This window comes from Onychomys torridus, chromosome 14, assembly GCF_903995425.1.
Source record: "Onychomys torridus chromosome 14, mOncTor1.1, whole genome shotgun sequence".
Taxonomy (NCBI): Eukaryota; Metazoa; Chordata; class Mammalia; order Rodentia; family Cricetidae; genus Onychomys; species Onychomys torridus.
Genome location: NC_050456.1, coordinates 52,722,003 through 52,745,236, shown reverse-complemented (window position 1 = coordinate 52,745,236; position 23,234 = coordinate 52,722,003). Strand labels below are relative to the sequence as shown.

Here is a 23,234-nt window from a genome sequence, read left to right as displayed (position 1 = left end):
TCCCTAAAAAACATCAGCACACATTTCTCCTGCAGAGAAGACCTGAATGCATAAAGAATGAGGACCAGATATTTTAACCATTTCACACACACACACACACACACACACACACACACACACACACACACCCTCCCCCAACCGACCCCTTTGTCTTCATTTCCATCCTGGTAATTTAATCACGTAAAAATTGAGAACACTCCAAAGTCAGGGCATTTGACATTCTTGCAAAGCCCGACTCTAGGAAACATACCCACTGCTGAGGACACTGAATGTGGTTTAGGTAGCAAAGCAAATGACCTAACAAGGAATGTATGTGCTGAGCCCAGTTCCTGTTAAATTAATAGATTCACGTTCTGGCACATTCACCACCTCACGAGTCATAGCAACCGGATGACGGCATAGCAACCCAGCGCTTGCAGCCACTGCCCATGAGAAAAATCAGAGCCCAGTGTCTCTGGAGGGAAACCAGAGATGGCCGGCCTTCCCAATCGCCAGTCTTTCTGCAGGAGGGGTTGAGGAGAGAGAATGTTAGGGCAGTCACAGGCAGATGCTCGCCCCGGTCAGGGCTAAAGGAGGGTGACATCTTTCCTGCTTCCTAAAACTTTGTTTTGTATTTGGAAAGTAAATAATGTGCTCCACCAGAGAGGCAGTATGCTAGTCACATGGCAAGCCTCATCTTCCGATCCATAAAAGCAGCAGGGAAGTGATTTTTACCAGTGAGGGATTCACTCCTTCAGGACCACACACTTTTCTTTCTAGTTTTTTATATTTATGATTACTATCACTATTATTGTTACAGTACTTAGAACTGATTGAACATCAGGCCCTGGGAATGCTACTCAAGCACCCTACCCCTGGGATATATCCTTTTTTACTTTTTATTTGGGGACAGGATTTCACTGAATTGCTGAGGATGGCTTTGAACTTGTGACCTTCCTGCCTCAGCCACCTGAGATGGGTTTGCAGGGCCTGTGCCATTAGGCATGGCTTTTAGCTTTTATTTCAAACTCAGTTATGTTAATTAATTTATTATTGTGGCGATCCCCCCGCCCCACCCCTTGGGGAGCAAACACAAGATTGTAGGTGTGCCAGGCAAGCATTCCATAGCTGGGTTATATCCCCTAGCCCAAAGTAGCATAACTTTCTTTTCTTTATTTTTCTGTTTTGTTTTTGGTGGCCCTGGAGATTGAATCTGGGGCTTCGTAAATGCTGGACAAGAGGTCTATCGCCGAGCTACGTCCCCAGGAAATCCCAGTCAACCTGTTCCTTCTGGCTGCCAGAGTTAAAGTCATTTCTGCCATGTTTTCCTTCTAGGAGCTAACTTTCATGTGCCGGGGTCTCAAAATCCAGTGTAGACGCCCCGAGGAGGAAGAATGGGATGCCTGGACAGATGTGAATTCTTGTGACTCAAAGACATCTGCATGCACTGTGAAGTAGGTGACACCCAATACCAGGATAAAGCAGCAGTCCACACCCTCTGACCTAGTTTAAGTGGAAAGATAACCTTTGTTCACAGAAGGAGTGGAGGCTCAGATTTAGGTATTATACTTACGTCTGCCTAGGGCCCTTGTTTTCTACTCCATGCTCCTTTTTGCAGACGAGCAATTACCAAGGGCCTTCGAGGTTGTCTTTAAGCCCCCACTATCTTATGTGCTGACTCCTAGTTAAAGCACAGCTGCTTGGCTGGGAGTGCTGTGGTAGTTCAGTGGTAGAACACTTGCCAGCGTGCACAAGGGACTGGGTTCAATCCCCAGTATCGCATGCACACACATATACACATAGACCAGCTTGTGATAACAAACACTTATCCTGGTACAGTTTCTGTGGGCCAGGCCTCCAGGTAGCTTAGCTGAGATGAGGTTATTATTAAGTTGCTTCCTGGGCTAAGCGACTTTGGAAGGCCTGGGTGACATGGGGTGCCGAGGGAGGGAGGCATCATCCTTTTCCAGACTCACTCAAGTGGTTGTTAGTAAGTCTCACCTCCTTTGCACGGGGCTGTCTTAGAACACGGCAGTTGGTTTCCCCTACACTGCGCAAGACAGGGAGTATCCGAGAGGGCAGCCATGGTTTTCTTTATAAGCTGGTCTCAGAAGTGGCATCACGTGTCTTCTGCCATAGTCTGTTTGTTAGGATTGAGACAGTGGAGTTAGGAGAAGGGATTGTGTAAGGGTGTGAATGCCAGGAAGCAGAGATCATTGACAGGGAGCTGTCTGCCATACCCTCCACACAATGTCCTGGGACTCCAACAAACGCCACACTATGCCGAGACAAAGCAGTGTGTACCAGCATGTGTGAATGTCAGATCTTCACACATTTTGTGGGCTCTGCTAATTACTCCTGGGCCTGCAGAAAGTGCTGAATATTCATGAAGTTGCCACAGAGGATTAATACCACAATAGTGAACAAAGAAATATTCTGCTCTTGTTTTAGCAAATATGGAGTAACACTGTTTTCTTTAGAGGCCTGGCCATTGCGGTAAGGAATGAGTTCTATACCGAAATTAAAATGGGCAGTACCTTCCACTCCCTCATAGTGGGATAGAACAAAAATGTCAGAGAATTATATTCAAGTCTAATGATATACTTGCTTCTTAGAACGATATTGTTTTTCTTTCACTGTACATTTTGTATTTGTGCATTAGCAGCTGCAACGTGGAAATTCATGCTGCCAGGAAAGCTTGGGTCTGCATGCTTCTTCTAGTCTGTGGGTGAGTCTGTGGCTTCCCCTGAGGCATTAACCAGACTTGGGGTGGGGGACATCTTGAAGATGTCATTTTTGGTCAGCCTGACATCACCTTTTGACACAAAACCTTCACTCAAGCTTGAGGTTTCCTGGGCTTTAGTGAGAAGATTAAGCATGGGATGGATGGGAGGTATTATCAGGCCAATGTGTTAGTAGGAGCAGTATTGGGGAAAAATGGAAACTTGTCCAGCTTTAGCTGAGGTCTTTGAATGGCCTTTTATAGTTCCCTGTTTTCCAGGGCAAGCTTCAACGGGGCTAAATGTTTCTGTTGGGAAAGCCTTGCCCTGCAGTTTTGGCTGGTTGTTTTTTTTTTTTTTTTTCTGAAAAACCACAGCAAAGGCTAACCTAGTCCACTCTGCAGCCTAAGGGAATTAGGAATCTTTCCTTGGGCACCGCTGTTTGACTGCTTAGTTTATGCTTACCAGAGACTCAGAAGGCAGCTCTCTGTTGATGTCATGTTTAATATGCCGAGAAAAAAAACATTTTGGGCAATAATAAATTTCAAAATTACTATAGCCCGAAGCTCCTCCTCTCAGGATCCACCTTGTAAATCACTTTTGGCTCGTGATGACAACCGAATGCATCAGGCTCCGAGGGCACTTGAGTGCCAAAGGAAGAGGTGGAAATCCGAGAAGAAAGGGAACTGAACGACCATTTCCCAGCCCTGACTTGGGTGATGACATAGTTCCTGAAACACAATGCATGGTGATGTCGTGCGCAAGTTCAACCCAGGGAAAGTGACCAACAGACCTTCAAGGGTCATGAGAGCTGGAGACTGGAGTTTGAAGTAGGCCCAGTATTATTTAGGGAAATAGCTCACTGCTTTCACCCATGACCTCTCTAGCCCAAATACCAAACGAAAACCTCGCTCCCGACTCTGTGTGTGTGTTGTGTGTGTGTGTGTGTGTGTGTGTGTGTGTGTGTGCGCGCGCGCGCGCGCGTGTGCGTGTCTCGGGGGTCGTTGGGGAACTTTTTTTCTCTAGAGTCCCTTGAACTCAGCCCTAGCACTCCAACGCCACCTTTTAGACCCAAGAGAGAGAGCAGGGCGCCTCCGATCTCACTTCTACCGAGCACAGCGGGCGGCTGTAGCGCCGGGCACCGAGGGTCTGGCTGGGGGCCGCGCGGAACCGGGGCGCGGGCGGGGCGGGAGGCTGCAGGGCCCTGCGCGCCGCCGCGCTAGCTGCTGGGTCACAGCCCGGGCCGCGCCGCCCGCCCGCTCGGCGAGGAAGTGACGACTGCGCCGTCCCGAGAGCAACAAAGTTTGAGTCTGCGGGTCGCGCTCCCCTGCGTCCCGCGCCCCCTCGGAGCTGCCCGGCGATCCAGCGTGCTGGTGAGTCGCGGACACCGCGTGCCCTTCCCGCCGCGGGGGCGTCTTGCTCGGGGAGGACCCTGGGGTGCTTTCCGGCTTGGCGGCGTGGGCCGGGTCCCTGGGGCCCTGGGAGTGGGGGTGCAGAAGAGGGGCAGTGCGGCCGCGATCTGGGCCAGTGTCGCGCCCATGAGGTGGCTGCTTTGCCCCGGGACTTAGAACGGCCCGACTCCCCGAGATCGACTCCTGAGAGCAGAGATGCCTGGAAGGGGCCTCCCAGAACCTGCGTCCGGAGATAGCCCTCCACCCTGCGCCCCAACTCTCCAGGCTGCGGGCAGCTGCCTTTCCAGCCCTTCCCGGTGTTTCCCTGGGAAACATTCCCTTCCTTTACGCAGCCCTCCATCAGGTTGCAGGAAGGAAGTTACAGGAACTTTCCCTCTACTTTTGTTTGCTCGGCCTTCCAGTGACGAAGAGCGGAGCAACTCAGAACTTTGGGTCAACAGCCCTATCCATTTCCAACAAACAAATCCGAGTTGTCCCTAAACCTCCTTGAAACAAGTCCCTCCCCGACTCTGTACTCTTCCTCCCTCCCCACCACGCCCCGAACCCAACAGTAGGCTCTCTAAGACCTAACACTTTGCAATTTAGCCATAAAAACTGTCAGCACACCCACGTACATATGTGAGTGTTTTCTATATAAAACCCAGAAAGCCGCTTCCAGTGGACTCCGTCGCATCTTGTTCTTTTCTGTGTTCTAAAACTGCTAGGGCTGCAGGCATGTGCCTGGGAACTTTGATGGTGGTTCTTGCTGTCCTCCGTAGCCTCGTGGCTCTGGGTCTTTAAGAACAGCTGAGAAGTTTATGATATCTTTGCAGAGTAGCGAGGGTTTTGGCGAGGCCCAAAGGGTTTTGGCGAGGCCCAAAGGCTAGCGCCGGGGCTCCCTGGTTGGTGCCTGAAGCTGCAGCAGGAACGTCGTGATGTGTACAGGAATGTGTGTACAGGCCATGGACACTTGGAGATGGGATGTTTAGAGGTTGAATGGTGAGGTCCCTAGCAGCAGCTTCCTGCCTCTCTGTAATTACAGCGTGATTGCACAGTCAGGCTTTGTTGGCATGGATGTTTATACACACACTATTGTGCAAGATCTTTGGTGGTGGTGGTGGTGAACAAAACGCAGATTTGCATTGCAAATGCTCAGGACAGATCTGGGCCTGAACTACAGTCCCTGAAATTTTTATACCCTTTAACTTTGGCTAGGTGGTTTGTTTCCTGGCTTTTCCCTTAACCTCTGACAACTTGCTAATAATCTCCTGAGAGTTCGGAGCCTACTCAGGAAAGCAGGCTTTTTCTACTGCTTACCTAGAATATCTTAGGCAGCCTGAAAATTGGAACTATACCTTCATTTGTCCGGAGAAAATGTGGGATGACATCATCAGGAAAAGGGAGATAACCTTAACGGAAGGGCTATTTGAATTAGCAGAATTGCACCTGGTAGCAGAGTTGGGGCTAGCTATAAAGAAGAATCATGGGTCATTTATGTCTGAGTTGGCCAACCAGACTTTGAGCCTTGGAGTACCAGCTGTAGAAATTTAGGTGGGTCTTAATTCCTTTATTGTGTTCTGGGCAAAGGGGAAGCATTGCTTAGTGGCTAAAGGAAATATGCCAGGGCTTTGAGACTGTGTGTTGGAGGAGTTGTTGATGGTGTGTGTGTTGGGGTGGGTGGGTGACTCACACATTTTCTCTAGTGTGATCCCAGTACTGCCTGCAGCACAGGCCACGTCAGGGCTCCTCATATCTACCCAAATGCTGCCGTGCAGGAAGCAGACTGCCTTAGTTACTGTTCTATTGCTGAGAAGAGACACCATGACCAAGGCAACTTATAAAAGAAAGCATTTAATTGGGGCCTTGCTTACAGTTTCAGAAGGTGAGTCCATGACCATCATGGTGGGGACTGTGGTGACAAGCAGGCTCTGGAGCAGTAGCTTAGAGCTTACATCTGATCCACAAGCAGCAGATAGACAGAGATGGGGAGACTGGGCCTGGAAAGCCCACTCCCAGCAACACACCTCCTCCAATGAGGCCACATCTCATAATCCTTCCAAAATAGTTCCACTAAGAAGAGACCAAGGATTTAAATATATGAGCCTGTGGGGGGCCAGTCACATTCAAATCACCCTAGGGCCAAGCCTGCACATAGAAGGCTAACAGTTTCTTCTTGAGAGCTTCAGCTGGAGTAGAGGACCAGAACAGTTCTAGGACACAGTCAAAACGCATGTGCTGGGTTTGTGTAAGGCCATTCCTTCTGTCCCCTCAAATGTCAGTCTTACAGTCTGTCTTGGGCTGCAGATTCACCAGGCAGGGCAAGTCACTGCTTGGTACCAAGTCCCTGAAGTGCAGGAGCCTTTTTGTTCAGAGTGGCGGGTACTGGTGGCCCTGGCATGCTAGGGTTCCTTCACAGCTGGTGTCAACTAAACGGCAGAGTTCCACTTGCAAGCCAACTTCTGGGTTTCAGCTTTGTACCAGTTGGATGTCACTGGCATAAGTGACCATTTGTTAGATCAAAACATTAGGGCCCGGTCCCTGGCAGGTATCTGGAGGAAAACCATGTGAAATCAGGATAGTTCTGGAAAGTCTCGTCCCACAGTAGCCACAGGGGGAATAAGATTTAGAACCAAAGCCCCACTATGGTAGGAGTTACCTTGAATTGTGTAACCCACTTGTTACAGGGATATTGAGTTTTTACTGAACTTGTCTGTCAAGGTCCTTATCACCTGACCAGAACTGCCTCAGTGAGGTCCTAGTAATACCAAGCTCGATGGGAGGAGCATGTTTCCTTCTGACCCTCAGAGAAAGAGAACTCTGCATTTATGATCTTTTATGCCCTTGTTGTATAATGAGACTAAAAATACCTGAAGGCCCTCCCTGTGTGGTTGGCAGAAGGGCAGGGAGGGCCCCCTTGCAAGGCCTGCTCCCTGGAGCTGTGGGGTCATCTGGAGCAGTCTACTTCTCCAGCATAGCCTGGCTGAGTGTCACACAGCACGCAGGCCTTTTCCTAGGCTTTGCCTCTGTTCACAGAACTTGCCCTACGGTGGTATGCAGTCCAGGCCTGACTTCCTCACACACCTTACCCACAATGCTGGTTGATAGCTTGATGTTGCCACTCACAGCCCCCTAAGCAGCACCGCCTGCCGCCTTGCCATGCACAGTTGGAAACAGCAGCGAAAACAGCTCTGAGTCGAAACCTGACTACATAACAAATGCTTTTATTGTTCCAATAGGAAATGCTACGGGAGTGGGGGTGGGAGGTGAGGGGTGCTCGTGGAGTTCAGCAACTCCAGAAGGAAAAAAACAAAAACAGCAAACACACACACACACACACACACACACACACACACACACACACACACAGCAAAATGCTACTTGGAGAAGCAGATTTTTTTTTCCCCCAAAGAGAAGAAGGTGGTCTCAGTGTGGAAGGTCTTTTATGCCGTCGACCTGGCAGAAACTGCTATTTCGAGTTCTCTGCTTCCTTCTGGCTGCCTCAGGCCCTGCACAGTGCTGTGTTTTCACATAACAACCCACCTCCCAAACAGGAGGTGGAGCAGCCTTTACTGAAGAGGACATTCCAGGCTCTGAAGAAAGTGCTGCAATCTTCCAGATGCTGCGGCTGGCCGTGCTGAACCGCAGGCTTGGTTCCTTGAATAAAGCGGTCCTCGCCTGCCTGGGTTCTTGTTCTCAATGAGGCATTTCTCTGTGAGATCCTTAAACCTTCTTTTTCTGGTCCACACGACACAGGGCAGAAGTGTGAGGACTTTGTGTCTTAAGTGCCACTTGAAATACACACGGGGTTTTGAATAAGTCTCAGATAAAGGGCTGCTCTGTGATCTTTCTTAAACGCCTGTTTGCAAGGGTCAGTCTCCTGCTCTGCAGTCTTCAATGGCTCCCCACTGTCTCCATGGTAAGGATCAAACATCTGGGCTGGGTGGTCAGGGTCTTCCACATAGAGGTCTGGCTTCTGCTGTTCTGCTGCCCCAAATCACAGCCCTGACCCAGTGACCCACTGTGGGTGTTTGTCCAGCCGCTGATGGCCACCATTCTGGCCTCTCATGCTTTCCTAGAGGCCTGGAATGCCTCTCTCTTCCACTTGGCTCGGTCTTGCTCTCTTCCCCACCCTGTTTTTGTTTCCTTCCTTAAGCATTTCCCTGCCCCCACCCTGTAGGCCTCTGCCTGGGACTCTGGTCACATCCACTGGGGCCTTCTGCTGAAGTGAACCTTAGTCCCGGTCCAAGGACTTGCAGCTTCGCTTTTGAGCATGCCTTCACTCGGACCAGCTGTTCAGCCTCTTAAATATATCTTTAGATGGGTGAAAACCACCAATTTAAAGCTAATGTAGACACCCTTGTTTGGTATATATTGCTTGACTTACAGCACATCTTGGTAAGCACAGTGATGATGATGGTGGTGATGATGGGATTGGTGGTGATGATAATGGTAGTGAGATGATGATGGTGATGGTGGTGATGATGATGGTGGTGGTGATGATGGTGATGGTGGTGGTGATGATGATGGTGATGATGGTGGTGATGGTGATGATAGTGATGGTGGTGGTGATGATAGTGATGATGGTGGTGATGATGATGATGGTGATGATGATGATGATGATGGTGATGATGATGGTGATGGTGGTGATGATGGTGATGGTGGTGGTGATGATGATGGTGATGATGGTGGTGATGGTGATGATGGTGATGGTGGTGATGATGATGATGATGGTGATGATGATGATGATGGTGATGATGATGGTGGTGGTGATGATGGTGATGATGGTGATGATGGTGGTGATGATGGTGATGATGATGGTGATGATGATGATGATGGTGATGATGATGATGGTGATGATGATGATGATGATGGTGATGATGATGGTGGTGGTGATGATGATGGTGGTGGTGATGATGGTGATGAAGATGTTAATGATAGCAATGATACAAAGGGCTATAGTTGAATTTGTCTACATCTGCGTAGGTATACAGGTGAGCTAAGCCTCCAAACCTATGATTCCTGGTCTTGCAAACACTTCTCCAGGCCTGCCTCCCCTGCCTGTTAGCCTCCCTCTGGATCCTTCTGACTTTTCCCCATGTCTAGCACTGCTCTTCCTCTGGATGTGAGTATCTGTCCAGCATTGGCTCTCACTTCTCCTTGACCTGATTTCGGTGGGTTGTCCTGCCTATGATGTCCTGCTATGCTTTGGGGCCTGTCCCCAGGGCAGAGAGCTTACTACCTAAGTTTGCTTGGCCTCGAGGGAACCCGAGGCAAGGTTTGACATGGGCTGATTCCCAGGTGGCTGCAGGCTTGCTTTGTGCAATCAGAGACTGACCTGCAAAACTAGGCTAAAGTGGAAAACTGAGTCCTGGGGGTGGGGTGGGGGTCCTGGCTAAGCTCTGACGTGGGTTTGATGGGGAGGATCCATTGTCTCCACCCAGTTCTCAGGCTATGACTGAAACCTTGCCTCGTAAGGTAGATTTTTTTTTTTTTTTTTTTTTTTTCCCCCCGAGACGGAGTTTCTCTGTGTTAACAGTCCTGGCTGTCCTGGAACTTGCTTTGTAGACCAGGCTGGCCTCGAACTCACAAAGATCCACCTGCCTCTGCCTCCCAAGTGCTGGGATTAAAGGCGTGTGCCACTACTGCCTGGCGTAAGTTAGATGTTTAAAAAAATCTTTGTATATGATGTGTGTGAGTGAGTGTAGGTATGCATGTGTGGAGGGCAGAGGACAACTTGGTGAGGTCAGGGCTCCCCTTTCACCTCTAAATGTGTTCTGAGGATTGTCTCTCCCATTACCCACTGATCCATATCACCAGCACAAGATTTTTCTTTTTTTTATACTCAAGATATTATTCACATAATATAAAACGCACTCTATAAGGTAGATCCTTTGATTTTTTGTTTGTTTGTTTGTTTTAGTTAGAAATAAAATTTGGTAGATTCTCCTCCCCCAGTTTTCCATTTCTTATTCTGGAAGCTAACATATATGCATAGTTCAAAAGTCAAATGATATGTTACATAGTATAAAATAAGTCTCAAAATAATCTCTGTTACAAAGTATATACATAGTTCAAAATTCAAATGATGTGTTACATAGTATAAAATAAATCTCAAAATAATCTCAAAACAGACAAAAGAGATTGCTATACATACATACATACAAACAAACATACACACATATAATAGAGAATTAGAAAAATGTATATTAACTATGAGAGAAATTTTTTTTCCTTTTCTTTTTGCCTTTTTTTTTTTTTGAGACAGGGTTTCTCTGTGTAGTTTTGGTTCCTGTCCTGGAACTCACTCTGTAGACCAGGCTGGCCTCGAACTCACAGAAATCCACCTGGCTCTGCCTCCCGAGTGCTGGGATTAAAGGCGTGCGCCACTACCGCCAGACCTGGTTGGAAATTCTTAATGGCTGCCTGTTGGTGGGGTTGAGATTGTCATAGACAACCACTTCTGAACTGAAACCAAATCGAATTTAAGTGTGTCAGTACTTTTTAGAATCGGTTGTTTCACAAGATAGTGAACTTGGGATCTTAGGGACTCTCATCTACCTGCCCTAGATTAATAACAGCTGCAGTGATTCCAGCATCACCCAAGATCTATATTGTGAAGGACCTGAAGCTGGGAAAGCAGCCTGTGCTCAAAGTGTCCTGTTTAACTAAAGCGCAGAGAGGATACGGTGCTACTATCAGGTCACACAGCTGCTGAATGGACATTCCATTCCCATCAGCCATCCTGTGTCATCATCTTAAGGAGCGCAGTGATCGGTTCCAATATATGTATCTGTAAACCAAAGATTCCTTGTGATAGCCCACCGTATTTAAAAGAAGAAACTAGGAAGGAAAACCCAGGGTTGGAAGGGCAGTCTTTAAGAAGAGAGCAGGCTGTGTATTTAGTAGTATTCGCTCACTGCGGTTTCTTGGTTCCCTGCCCGCTCATTCCTCTCCTCTCCTTTCCTCCCCAGTCTTCTGCTTCCTGGGTATCCCACCCAGGACTTCACACATGCTAACTTCCTGCTAAGGGATACCAGGCTATACCCTTAGCCCTTACCCAAGTTTAATTGCTAGCAACTTGATAAGTCCCCCAAAGCTTTCTTTTTTTCTTTTTAATAATTTTGCTGGCTTTTTTTTTTTTTTTAATGTGCATTAGTGTTTTGCCATGGGAAGTTTTGGGTCCCCTGAAACTGGAGTTACAGACAGTTGTGAGCTGCCATGTGGGTGCTGGGAGTTGAACCTGGGTCCTCTGGAAAAGCAGTTAGTGCTCTTAACTGCTGACCCATCTCTCCAGCCTCTGCCCCAAGCTTTCTAACCATTTTCTTGGTCAGCAAAGTGACTTAGTATATTCTAGGTGCAGAATGTAGCTTGATAAACACCAGGAAGATAGAGAACCCATCCTAGCTCCCAAGAGACGGGAAGAGAAGGCCCAGCAACACAGATGCCCTGAGACAGCTGGTTAACATAGGGCCAGTGTCATGGGACAGCTATAGAACGCTCAACACTGGCATGATGAGGGGTCTAAAGTGGGTCCCACATACTCATAGAAGCCTTGTAGCCCAGGTGAGACTTAGAGGGTAGAGCTATTTGAGGGTGAATCTGTCGCTAGGAGGATGGAATTTGGTGGGACAGTCAATAAGGAAAGAATACAAATATATAGCTCGGTGGTGATGGCGCACGCCTTTAATCTGGGCACTTGGGACGCAGGGGCAGGTGGATCTCTTGAGTTCAAGACCAGCCTGGTTTACAGAGTGAGTTCCAGGACAGCCAGGGCTACACAGAGAAACCCTGTCTTGGGAGGGAAAAAAAAAGAATACAAATATAATTAAGATTAACCATTGAAAGTCCTTTAGGGGACACCAGATGTACTGGAGGCATATTTGCTGTCTTTTTCTTTTTTGAGACTGGGTCCTCCACTGTGTTCGGGCTGTCTAAGAGTTTGTTCTTTGTTCAAGCTGGCTTCCCAGTGATTACAGGCATGCACCGTGATGCCTAGATCACATAGGCGCTTGATACTTAAATTTATCTTGTTTGTTTTCGAGACAGGGTTTCTCTGTGTAGGTTTGGTGCCTGTCCTGGATCTCGCTCTGTAGACCAGGCTGGCCTCGAACTCACAGAGATCCGCCTGCCTCTGCCTCCCCAGTGCTGGCATTAATGCTGTGCGCTGCCGCCACCTGGCACTTGAATTTATCTTAACCTGTTCTATTTATAGAAGGAGGTGGGGTAGCCAAGACTGAAGACTAGGGGAAGAGGGATGTGCAGTGTGAAATGGGTGTGACTTTAAATGCTGCTGTCACACATTTGCTACACAGTATGCTGATCTGTAGTGACTGGGAAGTCACTACAGGCCTGGGGCTCTTTAGCCCATGCTTACCCTTGATTGGAACAGCGGGTTTACACTGCTATTTCCCCCTTGTTCTATTATGTCCTGTCCCTGCCCTATTCCCTCTCCTTGCGTCCTGGCCATGCCTGAGCCCCCCCCCCCCCCCAGTAAGCTTGACTTTTTGAATTTGTATAATGTAAATGAACGTGGTAAGAGAGCACATTGTGTGCCTCGTGGGAAGGTTGTGGGGACAGGACAGTCAGCTAGGACATAACTAAAGGGGTTAAATAAGAAAAGCTCTTTGAATAGGTGCACAGGGGATAAAGGAGAGAAGAGATCCACAGAGCAGGTTTTCAATTGTGGTTGATCACCTAGGGTTGCCTGTACTTGATGAGGGGCTGAGAGGGTGCCCTGCCCACATGTAGGGGTACCTCGCTGTAAGGCTGTGGCCTGCTGTATGCCCTCTCCTTGTCTCTGCCCTTCCTTGACCTTTCCACTGAAGGCCAACAAGAAGAGGCTTACATAGAAGCGACCGATGTGAACCTGTGTCTTTCCCTGCACACTCTCTGGGGTACCTTAGGAGCCAGCAGCCATGTCTGGGCTTTGTCTCAGACTGGGGAAGGCAGAGGCTCAAGATTTCTTTTAACGTCTCTCTAGGGGGGCTCTAGCAGATGGTGTTTCGAATCTGACTTCCCCAGCTGTGGAGAAGGGAATTGGTCATAGCGTAGCAGGGGTAACCTTGCACGGTGTGGTTTACAAGGTGTTTTCCCTAGCCATCTCCCTCCTTTCTCTCACGCTACATTCATTTTTGGAGGGCACACTGATGAAGAAGAGAGTTCAAGCCTCCACTCCACATTTACAGTCTGTGAGGGACAGTTGGGCACAAAATCCAAGAGCAGTTAACCATTAGATAATTCAGTGTTCAGGGCTAGTTAACTCCTCTGAGGTCAAGGGAGAGTGGAGACAGGAAAGGCGTGGGAAGACATTACACCTTGCAGGGTCTGTGTGCTATGTGGGCACACCAGGTGGTGGTGGCACTCACCTTTAACCCCAGCCTTTAGAAGGCAGAGACTGGTGGATCTCTGGGTTCGAGAGCAGCCTGAGTTCCAGGACAGGCAGGGCTACACTGAGAGACTTTCTCTGGGGGGTGGGGGAGGGGGAACAACAAAAAACCCACTCCCTCCCCCTCAATGAAGGAGCGGCTGCCTGAGCTGAGAAGTCTGAAAGCAAGTAGGCATCCACCAGGTGGCAAAAGGAACCAGGATAGTGTAGAGACAGGGAACAGCTCAGCCATGCCTGGAGATGCAGCACATCTGCTTGGGGGCAAATTGCAAGTGGCAGAGACCCATGAGAACTACTGGGAGTGGGCAGCCAGGTCATGGGCTGGCTGAACATGCCGGCAGAGAGGTCTGGATCGTTCCTGAGACTGGGGGGGTAGGGGTGGGGTGGGGCCAAAATTAGATGGGGTGGCTGCCTAGGGGTGTGGGTGGATGAGGGTTTCCTTTCCAGAGTTCACTTCAACAGCAGCACCGAGGAGCTATTACAGTCCTTGAGAGAGGGAGAAAGCTGGCGAAGGAGGTCAGGGCTGTGTCTTGATGTTCCATGCAAGGAAGAAGTCAAAAAGTGAGCTTAGATTTCTGCTCAAGACACAGAAGGGAAAACAGATTTTAGGGGAAATTTGAGTCAGCTATGCTGAGGTGGAGGAACCTGTGGGGTATCTGAGAGAGATGTCCAAGGGGCACATTGGTCTGGGGGAAGGAAACCCCTCAAATACAGCTTGTGGGGTTTGGCTTTTCTAGCCCAGTAGCCCACCTGATTTTCACCAGGCTATCCCAAAGACACAGCATCTAAGTAAATATGATGACTGTGAATCTAGACAAACCAGATCATCTCTCTAGCCTCCTTGGTCTGTTAGACATACTGGAGCAGATTTTTGGGGATCACCAGTACATAGAGAGCAGTGAAAATGATGTCATGCAAGGAAGACACGGGGAAATCACCGGTGAGGCTGAAGAGACTTGACAGAGACTGAGAAGGTAGTGAGGTGAGGAAGGAAAGAAACAGAAAAATGAGATGTCGTGCCTGGTGGCGGCGGCGGTGGTGGTGGCGGCGGCACACACCTTTAATCCCAGCACTCGGGAGGCAGAGGCAGGTGGATCTCTGAGTTTGAGGCCAGCCTGGTCTACAGAGCGAGATCCAGGACAGGCACCAAAACTACCCAGAGAAACCTTGGGGGTGGGGGAATGGGATGTCAGGAAAGCCAAAGTGGAGAAAGCGGGACATTGGATGAGAATGAGGACTGTGAGTCTGTGCATGGCACGATCGTACCTTGCACTTTGTGAGAGTTCCCCACTAGTGTTTCTTAAATTGGGCTAAAGCAGATCCGCCATTGATCAGTGGGAGGTTATGAAAGAGAGAGTTGGAAAGACATATTGGCTAAGGATTAGATTGTTGAGGCTTTGCCGTGGCGGGGTGGGGGTACATCTTATGTGATGTGGCTTCCCCGTGAAAAAGGCAGAGCATCGCCCGCCCCCAGTCGAAGTGGTGTGTATGTAAGATGTACAACCTGAGTTTCCTCAGTCCAGCTCCACTTTTCTCTGATGAGGAAGTAGAGAAGGGTCTGAGGCAGCAGGGATGCTTTTTCCTTCTGTTATTAATACTTTTTTTTTTTTTTTCAAGGCTCATTGGTTTTGCCTGTGTGTATCTCCAGGTATCAGATCGCCTGGAACAGGAGTTACAGGCAGTTGTGAGCTGCACATGGATGCTGGGAATTGAACCCAGGTCCTCTGGAAGAGCAGCCAATGCTCTTAACCACTGAGCCATCTCTCCAGCCCTGATACTGATACTTTTAATGCATGGTGTCTGTTCAGATTGAGAGCCAGAGTTATCTCCGGCCTTTATAGCACTTGCTGAATTGGTTATTCTCAGGTGGCTGTGACCTTTGGGATAGTTATAGATGTTTTAATTAGATTCTTCAAAGAGACAGCTCCTTCTCCCGCTTCCCATTCCTTCTCCTCCCTCCTCTTCTCCCCCCAAGGCTGGGAATCAAACCAAGGGCTTTGATGTGTGCCAGGCAAGCATCCTATCACAGAGCTACCACCCCAACGGAAACACAGAGGCTTGAGTGAAATGTGGTTTGATGGGCCACAGTTGTCTGTTGTAGATGGGAGACACTAGGGTAAGTCCAGTTCTTAGGTCTACAAGCAGAAGGTGACTCTAGCAGAACTGAAGAGAAATTTACTGGAAGGTTATCTGGTGTCTCATTGGATGTCCTGGAAGAAGGTTCAGAAATCAATCAGAATTTGTGGGAAGTCGGATAGCCAGAATCAGGGCCAAGGTGATGAAGACAGTGGCCCATAGTTATTGCTGAGAACAGGCCCGGTTGGTACCACCCCCTCCAGAATGAGTTCTGAACTTTCCCTGCCTTTGGACACCACTCCCTCTCTACGCCTTCCTCAGGCTATACCCCTTTAATACGGTTCCTCATGTTGTGATGACCCCCCCCCATAAAATTATTTTATTACTACTTCATAACTATAATTTTGCTACTGTTATGAATCGGAATATAAATATCTGATATGTAGGATGTCTGATATGTGACCCCCACTCAAAGGAGGTTTCGACCTACAGGTTGGGAACTGCTACTCTAGGCAAAGCCCAGGCCGGGCATTCAGTCAGCTCAGCTTAGCTTATCTTTCTGTGTGCTTGTTGCTGGTTCGTAGGAGGTAAGCTTGAGAGCTTGTGGCTTCTCCAGTGGCGGATGGAACTCTGCCTCCCCTTGGGTCTCAATACCAGGTGTCTGAAACTGAGGGAGGAGTGCACATGCTAAATAGACAGGTGCCCCCCCCCCCCCCAATCCATTCTAGCACTTCGATGAGGTTGTTTGGACATGCTGGATGTAGGAGAAAGAGACAGGATATCCCTCTTGGGCTTTTAAAACATCCACTTCTTGACCATAATCTTTTTGGACATCTTTCCAAATCTGTAACCTTCGGCTGAGCTTTAGGATTCTTGTATGCTCTGGAGAGCCAAGCGTCTCCTTAGCAATTGGGTTTCTTTTCTGGAATTGGAGCCGTGCCAGTGGAAACGGATGAGCATCCCAGCATGTGGGGAGGCCGGCACATTTGACTCCATTTGGAAAACTTCAGTGCTGCCCCGTGAGAACAGACAACAAGGCATGGCACTCTCTAGGTAATAGTTACGACATGAATTTTGTTCCTCTGCCAAGGCTGCAAGAGACTCACAGAATTGTGAGGCTTTTGGGAGAGTACCATCTTACTTTTCAGATCTGAGGTTAGTGTTTGGCCTCTGGTTTGGTTTGTGAAACAGTTGAAACCTCTGGTGCCTCAGCGGTGGGCACACCTCCAGTTCTGAAGATGTCAGTCTAAGTTAGGATGATCTACTCAGTGTTTTTCCCGAGATAGGAGCTAAGGCACTGTCTGCCTGGGGCTGGCAGCATTGTGCTGGTCACATCCTTGATCAGTTTTCCAAAAGTAATTGTGGGCTCCAGCCCCCTTCTTGTCCTCACACTATCTTTCTGAAGCAAGGGATCCTTGACTGAAAAAAATGTGCTCATTTGGTTCCAATAGCCTTAGACAAATGAACTAATTTCTGTAAAAAACAAAAAGGAAAATGCGATGTTGAACTTACCAGTGCTTAGCTGTGGTGACCATCAGGAGTACGTTAGGACTTTTCCCCTGATGCTGAAGCTTAGTGACTAATGTGGGGTCAGGATTGCCGAGTTGGTGGGGGAAAAGTTGCATTCCTGGCTACGTTGACTTTGAGCTAATTTACGCTGAACTGGCCCCACGTATATCCAAATGAAATAAATTGTGTGAAGAACAGTGTTAAAGCGGAAATGAAGTCTCAGGGGACCCGAGTTGTTCTATTAAAATACAGCTTTGGTCATGTCACCCTTCTTAACAGCCTGTAGAGCTACCCACATCCTGCAGGAGAAACCCTACCTTCCTCCACACAGCACCAAAGCCTTAAGCCCCAGCCCACCTTCCCTTGTACCCTATTGCCTTAACATGGTCCTTTCTGTTGGGGTCCTCACTGCTCCTGGATCTACTACTATTGCTTCTCTCTGCCTGTGCTCACTGTTGTTCTCTCTCTGTGGAGTGTCCTTCCTGCCCATTTCCTCTTGGCAGACGTCCACAGAGCCAGCTAGACGTCACCTGTTTCCGTGTGGCCCTTTTGAACCACCACCTTGGAGTTTCTGGCCTCGGTTTTCTTTCCAACTGTGAGATGTTGGAGTCAGATGCAAGGATGCCCGGAGTCTCACTGGTCCAGAATTGTGCCGAGCACACAGTAGGTGTTACACAGGGAAGACACTAAGGGCAGCCTGGGGGTGGGGGTGGGGGCTGTGGGTGCAGTGGGACGGAACCTGGAGGTCAGGTGGTTAGGTGTGCGTGTGGAGCTGGTCGTCTGCAGGACAGCCCCCTCACTGACCCCAGTCTTCCTTGGGCCCTGCTGCTACAGATGACGCCTTGAAGTTCTGCTATGTCTATGAGACTTCCAAGACCCTGGTGAGGGCAGAAAGGAAGTTAGGGCCTACGAATCACAGCAGTTAGGCTTGCCCACTCTGAGAAGAACTCAGATGAAACATCCTGACTGCTGTCGGTGGCGAGGAACTGGTTGAAGGTAGCAGACTTGCCTTCCCACCCGAAGAAGCACAAATCCGGACTGCCTTCAGAGCCCCCTCAGTTCTGCATGGCGTGCTGCTGGCTTCTCACAGTGGGAATGAGGGAGTACAAGTCCAGCCCACACTGAAAGAAGAGAAACAGGGCCCTTTCGGACTGACGAAGGCCCTGCTCAGTCTAGTCGCGCTTCCTGTTAGAGGGTGGGGAGAAAGTTATCTTCCTGACAGCGACTTCAGGGTGCAGCTTGAGCCCCTAAGCAGAAACTTGGGGCCTTTAGGCGTCTGTAAAATGATTTGGAACACATGAGGTCCTTCCCATTTGGAGATGCTGCAAGCCTGTAAACGCTGCCTGCGTGGGTTGCCATGGTGCCTTCGGTGGGAACCAGAGATCTCGTGGAGGCAGTCCTTCACCAGAGAGACACCCCAAGGGGTCTGTGTGCCCCTCGAGCAGTATGGAAAACATCGTTCTCAGGGTGGCTGCTGAACTGGACTGTCTCTCTCAAAGCTGAGGCAACCGTGGGCAGAACCTGAGTGCATGGCCTGTTTGATCCGCTCGAGCGCACGGCTTTCATTGTTCCTAGATAGATTTCCAAAGCCCGGGAGTACGTGTTGTTTCCTCTGCCTTTTAGGAGCCCATCTTTGCTCTTGGCAGATCAGATTAGGGGCAGCTTAGATGGCAGATGTGTGAGTCTGATGTTCAGAGAGGTTTCAGCTTATTTTAGAATGGCCAGTATGTGGACATGCCTTAGTCTTTATCTCTGTGGGCCCATCCTTCTCTCTTTCCACCCAGCCCTCTACTGTCCAGCCTTCTAAATGTCTCTTTATCATTCTGTGTCAATTATATATCAATATGTATTATCAAGTCAGTCATGCCACCTCCAACATCACAGGACATTCAGTCATAGGATATTACTCCAGATGCCCAGCCCACAGAAGAACTGGAAAACATGCACTTTAAAAACTGTTTATTTATTTATTATGTGCATTGATATTTTGCCTGCATGTATGTCTGTATGAGGATGTCAGATCCCCTGGAACTGGAGTTACAGACAGTTGTGAGCTGCCAGGTGGGTGCTGGTGGGAATTGAACCTGGGTCTCTGGAAGAGCAGCCAGTGCTCTTAACTGCTGAGCCATCTCTCCAGCCCGAAAACATGCATTTTAAGAGTAGATCCAGGGGGTGGAGAGCTGGCTCAGCAAGTAAGAGCATTTGCTGTACAGCATGATGCCCTGAGTTTGGATTCTGACACTCCCATAAAAAGCTGGGCCAGAGGCCGGGCGGTGGTGGCGCACGCCTGTAATCCCAGCACTCGGGAGGCAGAGGCAGGTGGATCTCTGTGAGTTCGAGACCAGCCTGGGCTACCAAGTGAGTTCCAGGAAAGGCGCAAAGCTACACAGAGAAACCCTGTCTCGAAAAACAAAACAAAACAAACAAACAAACAAAAAGCTGGGCCAGGCCATGTATACCTATAACCCCAGACCTGGGCATGGGGTGGAGGCAGGAGGATGACTGGAACATACTGGCTGTGTGCACATGTATACACAAACAACCCCCCCCACACACACACACACATAAACTCACACACTCAGGGGTAGAGAGAGATGGATATGTACAAAGCTCTGAGTTCAATCCTAGCATTGGTAGGCGGAGGTGGGGTGAAGAGGTTGCACCCTGATTGCTGGAATTGAGAAGTATTGCCAAGAGACCTTTGGAAAATAGACAATCTTAACTCATAGGGAACAATATATTTTTAAATGCTCAGCTTGAAGCTGTAAGAAAATGCTAATTGTCTTTCACCTATTAGTACCACTCGGGAATTAATTCTAAGGAAATCGTTCTAAAAAGGAATAGAAAGCTATAAGCATGAAAATGTTTGAGGCAGTGTTGTTTAAAATAGCAAGAAAACTGTTCATGGCTTTGGGGTTCCACATGGCTGTGTAATTTATGATACCTGGACTCTCGAGGGGGGGGGGTGTCTTGTGTTGCTTTTATATGAAGGTGGTGCTAGTTCATGGGAGAATGTTGATGTATTTTGATGAAAGTAAGTGAAACATAAAACTGCCTATGCATATACTAGGTGAATGCATAAAATCTTGAGTGCTTGGCCATAGCATGAGTTGACATAATGCAAACACTGGGTCATGCTTGCAGTATTTGTACATTTGACGTATAGCATTTACACTTTTAAAAAGATTGGGCTGCAACATCAAAGACTTTGGAAATGGGTGGGAAAGTCAGGGAGGGACTCCGAGCCTCCCATCTGTTACCACCAGAAAGGCTCAACTGCTCTGGCTTATCAGCCACTGTCGCTGCATGCTGGGGCTGGGGAATTCAGATTGGCCTGACTTCACAGGCTGGCTAGCCTTGTACCATGAGGACTCTGCCTCCTGCCACTGGTCCTCGCAACTTGGGGGTTGGGGGGGCTCAGAGACCCAGAAGGTTGCTCACATCTGAGTTTCCAGGGAACCATGTAGCCCTTGAGGCTCCGAGCCACCCACTCACTTGCAAGGTGTCCGGAGCTCTCTCTTCTGCACTCCCTAATTGGTAGCAGGAGCGTGTGCTCTGCAAGCCGACCTCCACAGCCCAGCGTCAGCCAGGTGGGGCCCTAGTGAGGTAGTGTCTTGGGTGTGTCCACTGTTGTTCATACTGTAGTATTAAACTTCGAGCTGTTTTCTAGTGTTGGCCATATGAAGCCTCCACCTTCATCCAGTCCACCTTTGGCTTGTCAAAGAGAGTGTCGGAGTCCCCACATTGCCACCAGCTTGCTTGCAGCTGAGAGCCCCCTTTGCTGATCACCTTGTCAAATCAGGGCATTTCCGAGTTTGTGGTGCCCTGCCCATGGCCCTACCTCTCTGATATTAGCCCCTTCTGTGTAGCCTTTTCTTCAGAGTTGGGAACTTTTTTGACACGTGTTCTGTTTGGAGACCCTTTTCTTTGTCATTTCCTTGTGACCAGCCCAGGATTGTGACCCCGGCAGGAAATGGAGATTCCCTGGCTGGGTTTGAAGTCTTAGAGTGGGTGGAGCTACAGAGCTCTGGGTGTATCTTGAGTGGGCAGGTTGGAACTTGCTAAAACAAGGGCCACTGTAACAGAACTTGGAGATAGGCTTGGATATGTCCAGACCTATCTAGGACCCCGTTATCTTAAGCCTATGTCTGGCTAAAAACAAATTCCAGAACTGCCCAAGATCTGGGAGTTGTTTGGTCTGTGATCAGATTGAAGTAGGGCCTTGTGACTGGAGGTTTGCCAGGGTCAAAGAGGAATTGGAATAAGTGTGGGTTCAGGGCTTGCCTGGATGCTTGGGAGGATAGTTTTATGTCTTCCGGGCAAGCAATGCTCCTGAGTGTGATTAGGGACAGGGTCCAGTCCACCACATCTCCTTTGCATATGACATCCATTCGTAGGTGCTCTGGTTCCATCCTCACCCTATCCTGACAGTGAGCTCAGTTCTGATCACTGATGGTGGTTGCATATTAATTACTGCAGAATCTAAGTAGCAGGCCACCTTCCTGAGCTCAGGACCAGCCTATCTCAGTTCCCTAATTTAGAGACAATGTGTGTGCCCCCGGGTTGTCAGCTGCTCAGTTTTCTTTTGAAGCTTGAAACACATCTCCATAGAAACGATGCTATAAATGGTTTCTGGGTTCCTAGGCTAGCCCACAAAGAGCTCTGGTATCGCCTTCGAAGCTGCTGAAATGAAGTATTAGTGAAATTGAGAGCACACATTGTAAGAGTCAGCGCCGAGAATGCTGGAGGGTAAATGGGGTGGGTTTATTTGGGCAACTGCTTTTCTTCCGTTACAGGTGTCTTTTGAAACTGTCCAGATAAAGTTCTGGGGTCCTTTTGCCCACGACCATTACCCCCTCCTCTACCTGTTGTGTTCTTTTCTTGTCTTCATCTAGGTGCCTGGGGCTGGAGCCTATCTGTGCCTCTGGGACTTCCCCCCCCATCCCCCCATTGTACCTTGAGGAAATTTGATCTGTGGCTCCCCATGCTGGTCAGGATCATCATCAATCCTTGTGATTTAAACTGTCCCCTTCAGCCTGACAGTAAAAACATTACACAGCAACAATTTGGACCATTCAGACTTCTCACCTGATTGTGGCTGATGTTCCTGTGGGCGTCTGTTTGCAAGTCAGCCTCTACTCCTTTCTTTGGGCTAATCTTGTCACTTCGTGTGAATCCCCCGGATTGGTCAGTGTGTTGAGCCCATTCACGTTTCATCCTGCCGCTGTATCTTACCATCCTATGATCGAAGTCGATCTCGGTTTCTCGGCTCTATAGACAGTTGCTGTGAGTGTCTCTTATTCCAACCGTGTTGGGTGGTGTTTTGGATTGTTTTCATGGTCTCCCAATCATAACTACCCGATCAGAGTCTTAGATTCTTATAACACAGTGTCAGATCACATTCTAGGTTAAACTGATTACCATGTCACCGCTGTGTCTAAAGCTGCTGCTGTTTCCCCACAGCAGCTTTCTGGTCTCAAATATTTATTTATTTTCAAGTTGACTCAGCTGTAATGGGGCCTTAATGGTGTTCTGATTTGCATATCCGAAAATCGCTGCTGAGACTACATTTTTCCTCCTGGTGCTCTGCTCTCTGTGTTTCCGCATGTGTCAAACCCTGCTCATCTCCTTCAGCTGCAGAAACCTCTGCTTACATGTATCTCCTGCTTTCCTCTTGGGAAATACAAAGTCCTTCCTCCTTCCCTGCCTGGGTGGGGCCTACTCCACAATCTTGTCTGATTCATCCTCACACCTGAGGGGTTGACCACTCTGGTGATTCTGGCCTTCAGCCTTGGACTGGTGGGGTACAAGGGACAGGCCCTGGGGGAGCCCTGGATAGAGGCTGAAGGGCAGGAGGTTAAAGGGGGCAGGGGTTTGTCTGGGAAGCTTCAGCAGGAGGTTCAGAGGTGACCTGCTTGGAGCGTGGTTGCTCAGAGAGTGCCTGGAGAGAAACCTCAGGCTTTAGACCGGAGAGGGCCCTGGAGTTCATCTGGTCTAAGGGTCATGCATCTTAAGCCATCTGGGAGAATAAAACGATAAGCTGGAACAAGTGGGATGATAAATGATGGTAACTCATGACCTAGGAAGGATCAGGAGCAGTAGAAAATTAGAATGTGTGGTGTGTAGTGTAGAGTGTCTGCCATGCCTCTGGCTCTACCACAATTCCTTCTCCAA

At 48.9% G+C, this 23,234-nt stretch overlaps 1 protein-coding gene across 1 annotated transcript in view; it reads left to right on the top strand.

Annotated features, from left to right (window-relative positions):
* The first annotated feature begins 3,973 nt into the window (after positions 1-3,973).
* The window catches only part of Mideas (mitotic deacetylase associated SANT domain protein), a 69,638-nt gene continuing 50,377 nt past the window's right edge, over positions 3,974-23,234 (top strand). The window contains exon 1 of the mRNA XM_036205742.1: positions 3,974-4,072. The gene's annotated coding sequence lies outside the window, so the exon portion shown is untranslated. The remainder of the gene's footprint in view (positions 4,073-23,234) is intronic.